The sequence below is a fragment of the Pinus tabuliformis genome, chromosome 3_2 (assembly GCF_031772625.1).
Source record: "Pinus tabuliformis cultivar Carrire ecotype Pingquan chromosome 3_2, CPIR1, whole genome shotgun sequence".
Lineage (NCBI taxonomy): Eukaryota > Viridiplantae > Streptophyta > Pinopsida > Pinales > Pinaceae > Pinus > Pinus tabuliformis.
In genome coordinates this window covers 560,186,526-560,199,059 of record NC_142302.1, presented here as the reverse complement: position 1 = coordinate 560,199,059, position 12,534 = coordinate 560,186,526, and the positions used below count along the sequence as shown (strand labels likewise).

General features: G+C 38.0%; 1 long non-coding RNA gene across 1 annotated transcript; it reads right to left on the bottom strand.

The window, feature by feature from the left end:
- Positions 1-11,157: 11,157 nt before the first annotated feature.
- On the bottom strand, positions 11,158-12,318 carry LOC149181749 (uncharacterized). Its single transcript, XR_016257561.1, has 2 exons — positions 11,905-12,318; positions 11,158-11,703 (listed from the first exon to the last, which is right to left on the bottom strand). It is a non-coding gene; the product is annotated as an uncharacterized LOC149181749 (long non-coding RNA).
- Between the last annotated feature and the right edge of the window lie 216 nt (positions 12,319-12,534).

Below are 12,534 nucleotides of genomic sequence, written 5' to 3'. Positions count from 1 at the left end.
GCACCCATCAAAAAGGAAGAGCAGGATGACTCTGTTTGGGACCCAAATGGAGGGGATTACACAATGAAATCGGGGTACAACCTCCTCCAAAATCTTCACAATCAAAATGATTGGAGTCTCCGGAAGGCAATGTGGAAATCAGAGACTCTGCCCAAAATTAAAGTCTTCACCTGTACCCTTCTCAAAGGAAAAATTCTCACCTCTAAAAATTTTAAAGAAAAAGTAATACAAGGGCCTTCAAAATGTGTCATATGTCAAAAGGAGGAAGAAACAATCCAACACCTCTTCATAAACTGTATGGTGGCGAGAGAGTGCTGGATACAGGCAATAAGTCCTTTGGAAATAAACATAAATCCAACAATTCAGTTGACAACTCTTCATAAAAACTGGGATAAAAGCTATCCATATACAAAGAAAAAAAAGGCAACAATAAACAGGATATGGAAATGTCTCCCTTCAATCCTGTGTTGGCAAATTTGGTTAGCCCGAAACAAATGCATTTGCAAAGAACAAAAGCCAAATCTAAGCAAGATCCTAGCAAAAACTTGGAGCCAAGTTGCAAAGATAATAAGTACAAATGGAATTACAAAAATGGATCAGAACAATTTACAACAAGAAGAGAGACTGGTACAGCAAAGCAATGTTAGAAAACAAGGCAAAAACGGGAGCTATAGCAAAAAATAAAGAATCTCACACAAACAAGATATGGAAGCTAAGATTGGAGGATAAAGAATTTGCAGAATGGATAAAAGAACAGAAGAGACACTTTTTTTTGATGGAGCTGCAAAAAATAACCCAGGTAAAGAAAGGGCAGGAGGAGTTATTTTAGATCCAAATGGAAACAAAATAATAACCTATGAATGGAGCCTTGGAGAAATGACAAATAACAATGCTGAAGCATACAGCCTTCTCCTTGGCACAAGGCTTTTAAACAAAAATAGAATCAAGGACCCTATAATAATAGGGGACTCGGCTATCATAATAGCCACTCTGGATGCCAAAAGGGACTTCAAAAACATAGCCATCAACAAAATCTTTCAAAGGATCAGAGCAAGTTTTGAAAGTATAGAAATATAACTTTAAAGCACGTCCTGAGAAACCAAAATAAGAACGCTGATAGCCATGCCAATAAAGAAACTGACAGACCAGTGGGGATTGTCAAAGAGAATAATGAAGTTTATGAAGAAAGTATACCATGACCCCCTCAACCAGTTTAAGGAACGAGAAAGTATACCATGACCCACATGAATCTGCACAGGCTCCCAGGCGACCCCAAATAGTATGGCAATCAAATGCAACAGGTCTCTCCTCAATAGAGACCAATAAAACAGAACAGAAACCACATAACAACGAAGAAATGCCGCAAAGCAAGAGTGAGGAGATAGATGCAAAATCATCGCATAGGAATCGTTGGATCCTAGTGATCAACGGACGAGGATTGACTTCAGTAGCAGCGGAATAGGAACTCGGTGAAGCCATCGCAACTGTCGATGATGGCAGATCTACGACCATCGAGCGTTGTCATGCTCTAGAGTTAATCAAAGAGAAAAGGCGGGAGTTAAACAGGAGCGGTATTTCGGAAAGAGATAAAGTGGTAAGCGGTTTCAAGAGGGAACCACCCGATCCCACTCACCAATGGACACGTAACAAGAGGGTGGTGCGAGAATACCGCTTTATCGGGCGAGTATTCTCCGAGTGCTTTGACCACCCATATCCCTGCCTGTCGTTGGATCCATCGTGGGTGGATCAACGATGGTGATGTGGCGTGCAAGTCTGATCGGCGAGCGAAAGTTTCCATCAGATCTGACAGAGGTTTTTCTACAGTGGAGATTGAGCCTAATAAAGGCACGCTTTGAAAACCGAGCCAAGGCTTTGGAAAAGCAGAATTTGTTATGTCCCGTATGTTTGTGTTACTCCCACCTTTCGAGGTTAATGGAATGTGGTTAAGACCGTTGTACCCAAAGTTAAGTGCGGGTTTGGTTTCCGCGTGAGGCTTAAGGAGTTCAATATAAATTTTGAAAGTTATCCCACAGTTCAGACCCACGACACCAGCATCTCAGCTTTTGAAGATTATGGATTCAGGGCGGCAAAAGTAGCTATGGGGACTGCGCTCCCAATCTGCACACTACTTTTGCACCTGCCCTTTTCTGACTGTACAAGGAACTAGCTTCCTTTTCCTTTTTTTGCAATATATAAAAAATAACCGACCGTGTTAAAAAAAAAAAAATATATATATATATATATTAGATAAGCAATTTTAGATAGAACATAAATCAAATGCATAATAGAATATAGCCAAGAACAAAATGAGACACAGAGCATTTAAGTCCAATGACCAGGGAAAAACTCATAAAGGGAAAACCCAACCAGATTCTTCTTCTATTAGAAATCAATTGTTTAACAGAGATATAGAGTACAATGAGAGATCAAGAGAATGAGTAAGTTCACCCAAATCTGAACAAGTTGTAGCATGAAGATCACTGGTAGCAGCAGCAGATGCACACACTAAATCAACCTTCCCTTCAACTGAATCAACATTGAAGCACTGAATCAACCTTGGCTCACCAAGTTCTACTCTTACTCTCCAAGTCTCTCTCTCACAATCTTCTTCAACTCTCTCCAACTCTCTCTCAAGTTCGAATTCTTCTTTCACAATGCACAAGTAGTAAGAAGAGAGGATGAGAGGCACATATATATAGGAGAAAGGAGTTTGAATCATAAAGGAGTAACTCACATGCCTTGAGGAAGAGTTGCCGATTAGGGAGTGTAACTCATGTGATTAAAAAGAGAAATGCATGCCTTAATAACTTATGCCATAAAGGAGAGAATGTAACATATGCATTAAAGAGTGCATAAGAGGAATATTTTATGACATGCTTTAATGAGAGCATAAGAGAGTGTAAGAGGAATCTTTTATGACGAGCTTTTATTGAGTGTAAGAGAGTGTAAGAGCATTAATGAGAGTGTAAGAGGAATATGTCATGCCAATAATGAGACTGTAAGAGAACATTATTGAGAGCCATGATTGAGTGACTTGAATTTCTTTTTAATAATAATATAATAGTATCATAAGAATAATAATAATAATAATAATAATGATAAAATATTAAGTCGAGATTGAACTATTAGGATTGATTAATGATAAGAAGTGATTTTTCATCAACAATACTTGATTACCAATTGATGCAAGGTGATTTACTATCTTGAGACTTTTTAATTTTAGACTTTCCATTTTTAGACTTTCTATTTTTAGAAATTCTATTTTTAGACTTTCTATTTTTAGACATTCTATTTTTGAACTTTCTAATTTTAAACTTTCTATTTTTAAAAATTCCATTTTTCGACTTCTATTTTTAGAAATTCATCCCTGAGCTACCAAATTTTCAAAAGATACATCATAGTGGACCATACCTAATGTTAGAGGCACAACCAATACTTCACACAAAGATCACCTTCAAATATCTAATTAGATCAAGTCTCATATAGGTGTTCCCTCTCTTATATTTAGGATGGTTAGATGGAACCCTATTAGGTGTTTCCAACCCCCAAGGGGAAATGGCATATCCCCCGAAGTCAACCCATTAGTCGATAGGTGCAAGTATAAATGGTGGTAATGGAGTGGGCATGACTGCAAGGCAAGGTGCCATAGCCAAGTGACCAGCTAAAGGTGGTCCAATATCTTGAGTGTATAGATATAAGGAGGGAGCAATCATGGAGGCATGAGTTACCCCTTTCCTCAGTTTGTTTTTTCCACCCCTCTGGTATGTCTTTTACTTCTTTATATTAATGCTTTGATATGGGTGCATAACTCAAGAGCGTATGCTTGTATTTGAGAGGTTTAGCATTTATTACCCATTAAGATGAGGCAATTTATTGCTCATCGGGGTTGGAACAATACAAGGGTTCCTTTTTATGGATGGAGCATCAAGTGCTCTAGGAACCGGGTGATGGCTAATGAGGGGAGTAGAGCTCATGCTAGGCTTTTGCCCACACGCTAATTTTTGTCCCAGCCATCTTTTGCATTTTTCTTCTTTCATTGTGGATTTCTTTGCTTTTATATTTCTTTTAGCTTCGTCAACCTCCAAGGCAATGCTGTCCAACCTAAACCCAATGATGAAGATGATAAGTTGCCAATCCCCATGACCTATGACCACTTGCCTGAAGAATGAATATGAAATAGAGGGAATGATGGAAAGTGGTAAGTATGGAATATCATGGGCACACTATTTCCATCAGATCCTCCCTATAACCCTAAAACCTCAAAGGAGATCCCACTGGACTCATATTAAAGACTAACCACCCAAGTGAAGTGAAGGAACAAGAATACAGTCAAGACCGATCAATCATCCGGATCACCCCTTGATTCATATCAGTGTGCCCCAAAACAATAAGTAAAAGCACATGATTACAAAATGGTTAAAGTACCTATTGATGGATGACCCACTTTCCTTAAGGAGGCATGTCGGATGGGAGAAAAAATCTGACTGGAGTATATATGTGGAGGGTCCATGGCATCATGTCATGTATTGATCAATAGGGTTGTTGGCTGTCCAAGGAGGTGAAAATCTCCTCCTATGGATTACATTACCCAATTTTTGGTGGGTAACATGGATCTTTGGTGGTCACTAGGGTTTTCATGGTTTCCATAGATAGGGTTTTGGAGAGCTTGAACATTGTACCAGCTTGTGCTAAAGCATGAATATGTACATCTACTTCATTTTTTCTCTATATATATGTGAAGTTTCCAGCTGTCCAAAATTGTATAGTTCCAGATTTAATTTTCAGCTTGCATTGTCTTCTTGATTGTGCATTGTCCAACAATTGTTGTTTATGTTGACTTGATATTACATAGGACTAAAAATGTAAAGTGATTTAACAAATTTTAGAAGATAAGAGAGCATATTTACTGCTGTAAATCTGCTGTAAATAAAGTGATATCAGATCTGATATATGTTTGGAGAAGTGTGCCCCAAGGGCTCAAATTTGTTGGCATCCATTTGGCATCCTAGGAAAACAAAATAATATATATTTTATCCATTTAGACAAGTCAAAATCAGGAGCTGGTTTTCCAAATATAGAAGCCAGGATAAGGATGCCCTCCTTAGTTTGATGGTAAACTAAGTCAAATATCCAAAAATAGTAGTAGCAGCCTCATCATCAAATGCACCCTTCTAGAAGAATAGGGCATGTGCATGTGATCTCCTCCAATCAAGGTATGAAAAAGTGTGTAAGTGGGCCTCCAAGACTAATTTTCCATCATGACGTGTGATGATCTCGAAGTAGAAAGCATGGAAAATTGTGCTGGGCAACCTCATCATGGAACCATGTTCTAGAAACAATGTCCAAAAACCATGTGCGAAAGAAACCACTGGCTGGTGTTAATCGTGCGAAAACCACTTGCTGACTTTCAAAACTGGAGGTTTCCTTTCCTTTAAAAGGTCTACTAAATCTCCTAGAGTGCTGCTCGCCCATATAATGGACCCATATTTTTATGTTCTGACAAAAATATGTTAAAAATGCTAAACCCCAGCTATTTTAATTGCTGAAAATGAGTTTGTTTCCCTGCTTACCTACTAATATAAATCCTTAACCTTTCCTTAACTGAGAAAGATGGGATGTAACAGCGCCTTTGAGGCAGATCTGATAAGTTTGAAATGTGCATTCTCTGTCCACGCAAACCCTCTTTGCTGCAGCAGTCAATCTGAAACTGTATTATGGCCATGAGAGGACTCGATGTCTAAGCAACTTCCACTCAGGGCATCACGTGTATAGAAGGATCCATGTCAGCTGAAAAGAATTCTGTTTCCTGTAGCAATTATCTCCTTTTCAAAGGAAAGCCGAGATCTGCTCCAAATATGCCCAACGTATCAACTCACAAAGCACCCTTATGTTGGTATTAATACTGATCCAGCCTGACATGGATCAACACTAGTAGATCATTATTTTTTGGTATTTAGGTCAGCTCAAATTTGTTATTGCACATGTCGACTTCAAAGTTTAAATAAGTGCCTTTCAATAATTCTCAAGATTATGCAAGGGCTGACTTGAAATGTAAAATTTTAGAGCGCCAACTTCAACAAGTCTTTGTAACCCTTCCATGCTGGACATCAGGGTTAATTTTCCTTCCTCTGTTCATTAGTGCTGAAATAGACCTGCAATGCATCTTCTTTTCTGTGTGCACTGCTGTCAAAATTTGTTTTCTGTATCCAACTGAAACCAGGACCAAAACAAAAAATGCCCAGTTCAGTCCATATGCCATGATAACCTTAATGTCTTTCCTCGACAAGGTCAATGAAGAAAATATATCAATGTTCTTGCAAATCAGCTGAAAGTATCCCTGAAAATCTGTGGATATAGGCAGATCTATGATGTCAGTTTGCTGATTTTACAGGTCTCCCTCAAACATCTATGCTGTTGACTCTTTCTTGTATTGTTTTGTTTCACAAAATTCTTCAATAAACAATACCACAAACAGTGCTGGAAGGAGGATCATATAATAAGGGTATCTTCAAACTGTTATCTAAAATAGGAGCCTACTTTTATCTTAATATGGCCAATAGTCCACGTAATTTTTGTAGTAATTAGGTATCCATAGTCAAATAAATGTCCATCCGGAAAGAAATGTCTCTAGTAACCACATCATGTATGAAGGAAGCAGCATCAACCAAGTCAACCAATAATCTAGCATCTAACATCCCATGCACCATTTCAAGCAAGAAAAGCACAATCGCCTCCAATAAACCAAAACATCAACAAAGGAAGAAGGCAACTACAACATGATCCTTGACTCAAGAAAATAACGTGCGTTGCCCCCTGAAAGATACATGTACCACACAAGTGCATTATGAGGGGTAACACTAAACTTCAACAACAATGGATTTGAAAGCAAGATTTAAACTATGCCCCACACATGGGATCCAAAAATACATTCAGAACTTTACTCACTTATGCCACTAGCACCTTTGTATGAACATCCATTATCTGTGATGACCTTCATGATATTTGAAGGGCCTGCAAACTTGATTACTTCTGAAATTTTATCTACAATACATTCTTCTCCTCTCCCAAAGCACCTATTGCCCTCAACAAGTATGGACCTAAAGGAGACATTAAAATAATGTTTACAAATAACCTACAGGTCATATCAGTCCAGCCATCAAGAATAATTAAGGCCCCATTGCAAATCAGACTAAAACAAGCCTGTTCCAACTTCCAACACTCTCCAAGTCTCCACAATCAATCTCTCCTTCCGTTGAGGGTAGTAAACACCTTTTGAAAGTTTGGCCCCTTGCAACCCCGGGGAGCCTCATTAACCACCCTAAGCATGTCCTACCAATATGAAGACTACGCTACATTGAAGGGTATTCCACATGCAAATATTGCTCTTGCAACCCTGTTGTCCACCTCATTCTTCCCTCCAATTTCAAATACTGTGGACAAAGGTCCACTATTTAGTCTCTTGCAAGCTATTTCATCGATTAAGGGAACACTATTTCCATTTTGGAGATTGCTTCCTCCTTGGTTAAATCTGCAACATCTTGTTTCAGTTGGAAACCATCCACATCATCCAGGGTGATATTTTGGCAATCTCTAACCCAATTGTCTGCCTCAGTTCTCCCTCCGATTTTAAATATTTTGGAAAAGGGTTCACTATTTAGTCTCTTGCATGCTTCTTCAACAATTGAAGGAGTAAATTTCGCATTTTTAGATTGGTTGTTCGTCACCCCTCCTTTCTGCCTTGGCTAAATCTGCAGCATCTTGCTGCACTTGGAATCCATCCACGTCCTTTAGGGTGATGTTTTGGCAATGTCCAACCTCCAAGCCAAAGGAGATGAGCCTTAACCCTCATGTATAAGCCTGTAAAATTTGTTTCTACACTTGCTGCAATTCGACAAACAGGCTCACGCTAGTTCTTCTGCTTCTTCCTAATCTTTGTCACATACTTCCAGAGGCAAGATTCAACGTGATATTTTTTTCTTGATTGCAGAGATTGCCAATGTTTCCTCTCCCTCCACGACAAATTCTATACCCAGATTGAACTGATGAACATGTAGAAAAGCAAAACTTGTGGCAGTTATTGGTGTATTGTTGCTAGCGTTGTATTGTTGGCAGCTGTTGTTGGTGAAATTCTCTATTAAAACCAGCTAGGCCCTACATTAAAAGAAACCTTCACTATATTAGATAGCCTCTTGGTAGTTTGAATAGGGGCTGTATCAATGTTATCAAGGCCAAACCAATCAACCCCAAAAACCAAACACAAACCCAGCTAACCAAAGATACATAAAACGTTCAATTTTTTATAATATATATCCAGGCAAATCCAAACCATTAGACACAAAAAGTGCATTTTTTTCTCATTTATATAGCATGTTAGGATATATATAACAAAATAGCATCTAGTGCAATCCATATCTCAACCAAAATGCATAAACATGAAGGCTCTAAATGGCCTCTACAATCCAGAAATAACCATACTAATAACTCTGCAATCTAATCATAGAACAAAATCATCTAAATCTTCATCCTCTATATGGGTTTACTTGTGATCGTAACTCAATGCCCTTGAAATTGCAATCTTTTAAAACTTAGACTCAGCCTCGGAATCAGCTGAGGTTCAACTCGAACGCAGCTCATAATCAAACCAATTGAATTTTATGACTTGGTTTTACTACAAAAATCATAAAATATCAAAACTCTAATGAAAATATTTTAGAGATTCCAGACCATTACAGACAAAATATGCAAAGTTTGCTCATGTATATACCATGTAAGGGTGATTCTATCAAAACAGCATCAACTGCAATGCATATCTAGAACAAAATATGTAATGCAGACAAGGCTGTTGATGGATGGATTGATGGAAAGAACCATACTATAATAAATTTCCCTGTCTTCTCCCTATTTCAGCATCTATCTCTTTCTACCTACCTTTTATTCTTCAAATTTCTCAGCAAACTTTTTACATTTCCAATCTAATGTGTCCAATGTCCTTTGTGCCACAAAGGGCAACTTGGCCTCTTATACCAGCCAAGTGTTGTTTCAACCTATAAACTCCTCCCTCTTTCCTGCAAATATTTGCAATATATCTGATCATGAGCTCAATTTAGATGTCCCGAGTTGGGATATAAGATTCCTTAAGGAGGTTATTACCATAGCGAGATCAAAATGTATAGGAACTCAAGTGCCACATGGCCTTACTATATATGGATATAAATGTTTAAGCAGCATTGCTTCATTCCACTCTACCCCATCTACCACCACACCTCCAGTGTCTTCACACAAGAGATGACCATGCAACTTTTGGTTACAGCTTGGTGCTTTCATTAACTCTGCTGCATAAAGTGGTTGCAAAGAGCAGGTTGCTGTCTCACCTCAGTACCAAATCTAATTGTTGGCATACACCACCCTTTGTCTTCAAGCTTTTGTATGTACATATTGGACTTCTTTAGTAGCAAACTTTCAAGGCAAAGCTTTTCATAAAGGGGAAGATGGTATGTACCATCCCGATAATATGTTTCTTTCCTTTTACTCTCACATATTCTTCGATAAATGTTAAATGAGTGAGAAATGTATCAATCCCCTCACATCTCCTAGATAGGAACCATCTCTCTAATTGTTAACCTTCCTCATAGGAACACTCTCTCTCTTATCAATAGCGTTCCTCCTAGGAACACTATCTCCATTTTTAGTAACATTTCTCGTAGGAACTTGCTTACTTTCTTCTAAATAGATCCACTCTCTTATTAGCACTTTCCATTCTTCTATTAGTAATTCTCTTCTCTTTCTAGTACCTCCATCCATATAAACATCATTGTATGTAATTGGAGGCATGTCGCATGCTCACCCTCAAAGTGGTTAGAGAATGCCCTCTCCTGAATAGGGCTTGTCTTCTCATACAATTGTCATTCTTATGCTCCATTATTATGTGTGCAATTGTTTTTTATAATTGGTTTGGGCATTTCTGGTTTGAGATCATACGCAGTGCATGCAGATTCAGCAAAAGGATCTGGCCCGAATAGATATTTAACCACCCAAAAGAGATAAGTTATAACAAAGGTGATAGCACGCCTCAAATTAGTGCGCCTCCTACATTTTAAGGTGATACGGTTCCATGGTCTATCACTCCAAAAAGTGGTGATTGCTTATGACTGGTGTTCCTTTTTCCTATGAAATAAAAAAAACCACACATTTTTTATAATATTGATGTTTACTACTTAGCCATTGGAATACTGATATGTAGAATCAGCAAGCTACATGTGTAGGAATATGGGCAGTTAGAAGGCAAGAAGAACAAATACGAGTAGAAGTGAGCTAACAGAGAGAGTCAAGGACTTCCAAAACTATAGAGCTCCTCCCTGCAGTGCTGACAAATAACCCACATTTCCCCTTGTCATTCCCCACACAAGGGAAGATATAAAAAATGATGATGTTACTGACAGGTGAGAACTCCATTTGCTACACCTTAGCTCATCTTAGCTGCTAGATGATGATGACCATCAGAACCCTTCCTATTTTGGATTTAAGATATAGATCTATAACTTTTTTTGTTTGATAATTTCTTCCAAGGATAACCAGTAATTGGTTCTGGAGCTTTGCCTGCATTTTCTCACACTTTTTCCTTGCACATCTAATTTTTATTAGTTAGTAAAATCATGATTACGAGAAGAAACTTTAAAATGAGAGTCCAAAGAGGACGTAGCTTTGACAATCAACTTCAAGAATTCTCGAGCAAATTTCGTTTAACAAGACAACATGTTGGCCATCCCATTAACCATTTGAATAGCTGAGCTCACAAATAAAATATCCACGATTGAATTCTTGAAACGCGTGAAGAGAATGTTGATTGCTCAAATATGTGCTATTTTCCGAAAGGCAAGATGAGCTCAAGCAATTTAAATGTCCCATCAACAGCAGGGACCTAAATAGTGGATCCATAGCAAGAATGAAGCTGATAATCATCCTCCTGGTCCAGCAGGAGTCCATTCACCTGGTCCTGGCCTAGCAACCCACCTGCTATGTCTCCATGCTGTAAAGATGCCAGCTAGACCAATCCAATTTCAAACATGAAAGGGTCAGGTCATGCAATGAAACTTAAACTCTAATCAACAAGAAGGTACTGTCAAAGGCAACTGCCAGACCCACTTGTCAATCTATGTATAACAATGAAGGGATTGCCCCAAGCCTCGTCAGAACTTTGTTGATGACTTCCTATCAAAAAGCTGCTTGTGATAATTCTACAAAGCCATAATTGCTTCATTTTCCCAATTCCTGTGCACTGGCGTTTTATGTAGAGTTATCCCACTAGCACACAGAGTCCTAGCAATCATTTATGTGTTCTTTCCTAAACACCACTACTTTAGTAATGTAATACAGTCTTCCATTGATATGTTTGAACATTGGACTACACCTTGCCTCTTACAATATCACTGATGTGAGAACACTTTTAAATAAGATTGACAAATGTGAAGTAGACAACTATTTAGATACACATTGCATTCATCAATAGATTCTGTTAATCAATTGGGTATCGCCCTTCCACAAAAACCCCGAGAATTCCAGGAAAATTCAAGCATTCAATGCGTACTCTCCATGATTTTGGTAGAAAAGATTTGATTCAGTTATGTGCTGTCTATTCCATAAGCAAGCCCATTTAATACAAACGAGGGCCACAGCCACCATGATTTTATATTCCACTAACTGCATCTGCACATTATTCGTATTTAGCTTAACATAACAGTATGTGAAAACCCATCTGCAATCCAATAACCCATATAATCGAAAATAACATACGCATATCAGGGGCTCAGGGGCTTGAAAATGCTGAGATGGTATATTTCACAAACAAGTGCGTGCCAAAATAAACAAAACCAAGTTCAACTTAAAAGGAAAAGTAGAGTTATACACCTCATTTTTGGTCCTGGATTGCACTTTTAACGCACCCAGATGGGTTTTGGCCCTCTTCCTCCTTTGTATTTCACAGATTTTTACATCAACTCCCCACCCAAGCTTACCTCCTTTTTAACTTGAAATTAAAGTTAAATGGCAGTGCCAGAGCTGAAAGGTAACAAATATAGTAATTTTGAAAATGGGAGGGGAATGGGCATCACCAAAATGATACCACGTTAAGAAACCATGATTCCATTCTTTTGGCAAATTTTCGAATGTTGAGGTTGCATAGATGGAATTTATGAGATGACAGTAGTGGAATTGTAATCATACGATTTGCAATGGGACAAAGTATGCTTACAATAACTAAATTAAAATTAACTATTGTTCTATGCGTTGTAATAAGGGCAAATGTCTTTAAAGTCGTTCTTATTCGCCTTTCCACTCGTCAAGTTGAAGGGGTTAATCTAGGACTGTTATTTAAAATTTCCAATATTTTTCATTATTTGATATCTTATATAGAAATTATTGACATCGTTAATAAAGTGAGTTATTATTTTTCATTGGTTAAGTACAAGTTAAATGTAAGAATTTATAGAATTTAGAAAAGAGTAAAAGTTTATTTAAATAATACGAAGTGATCCATTT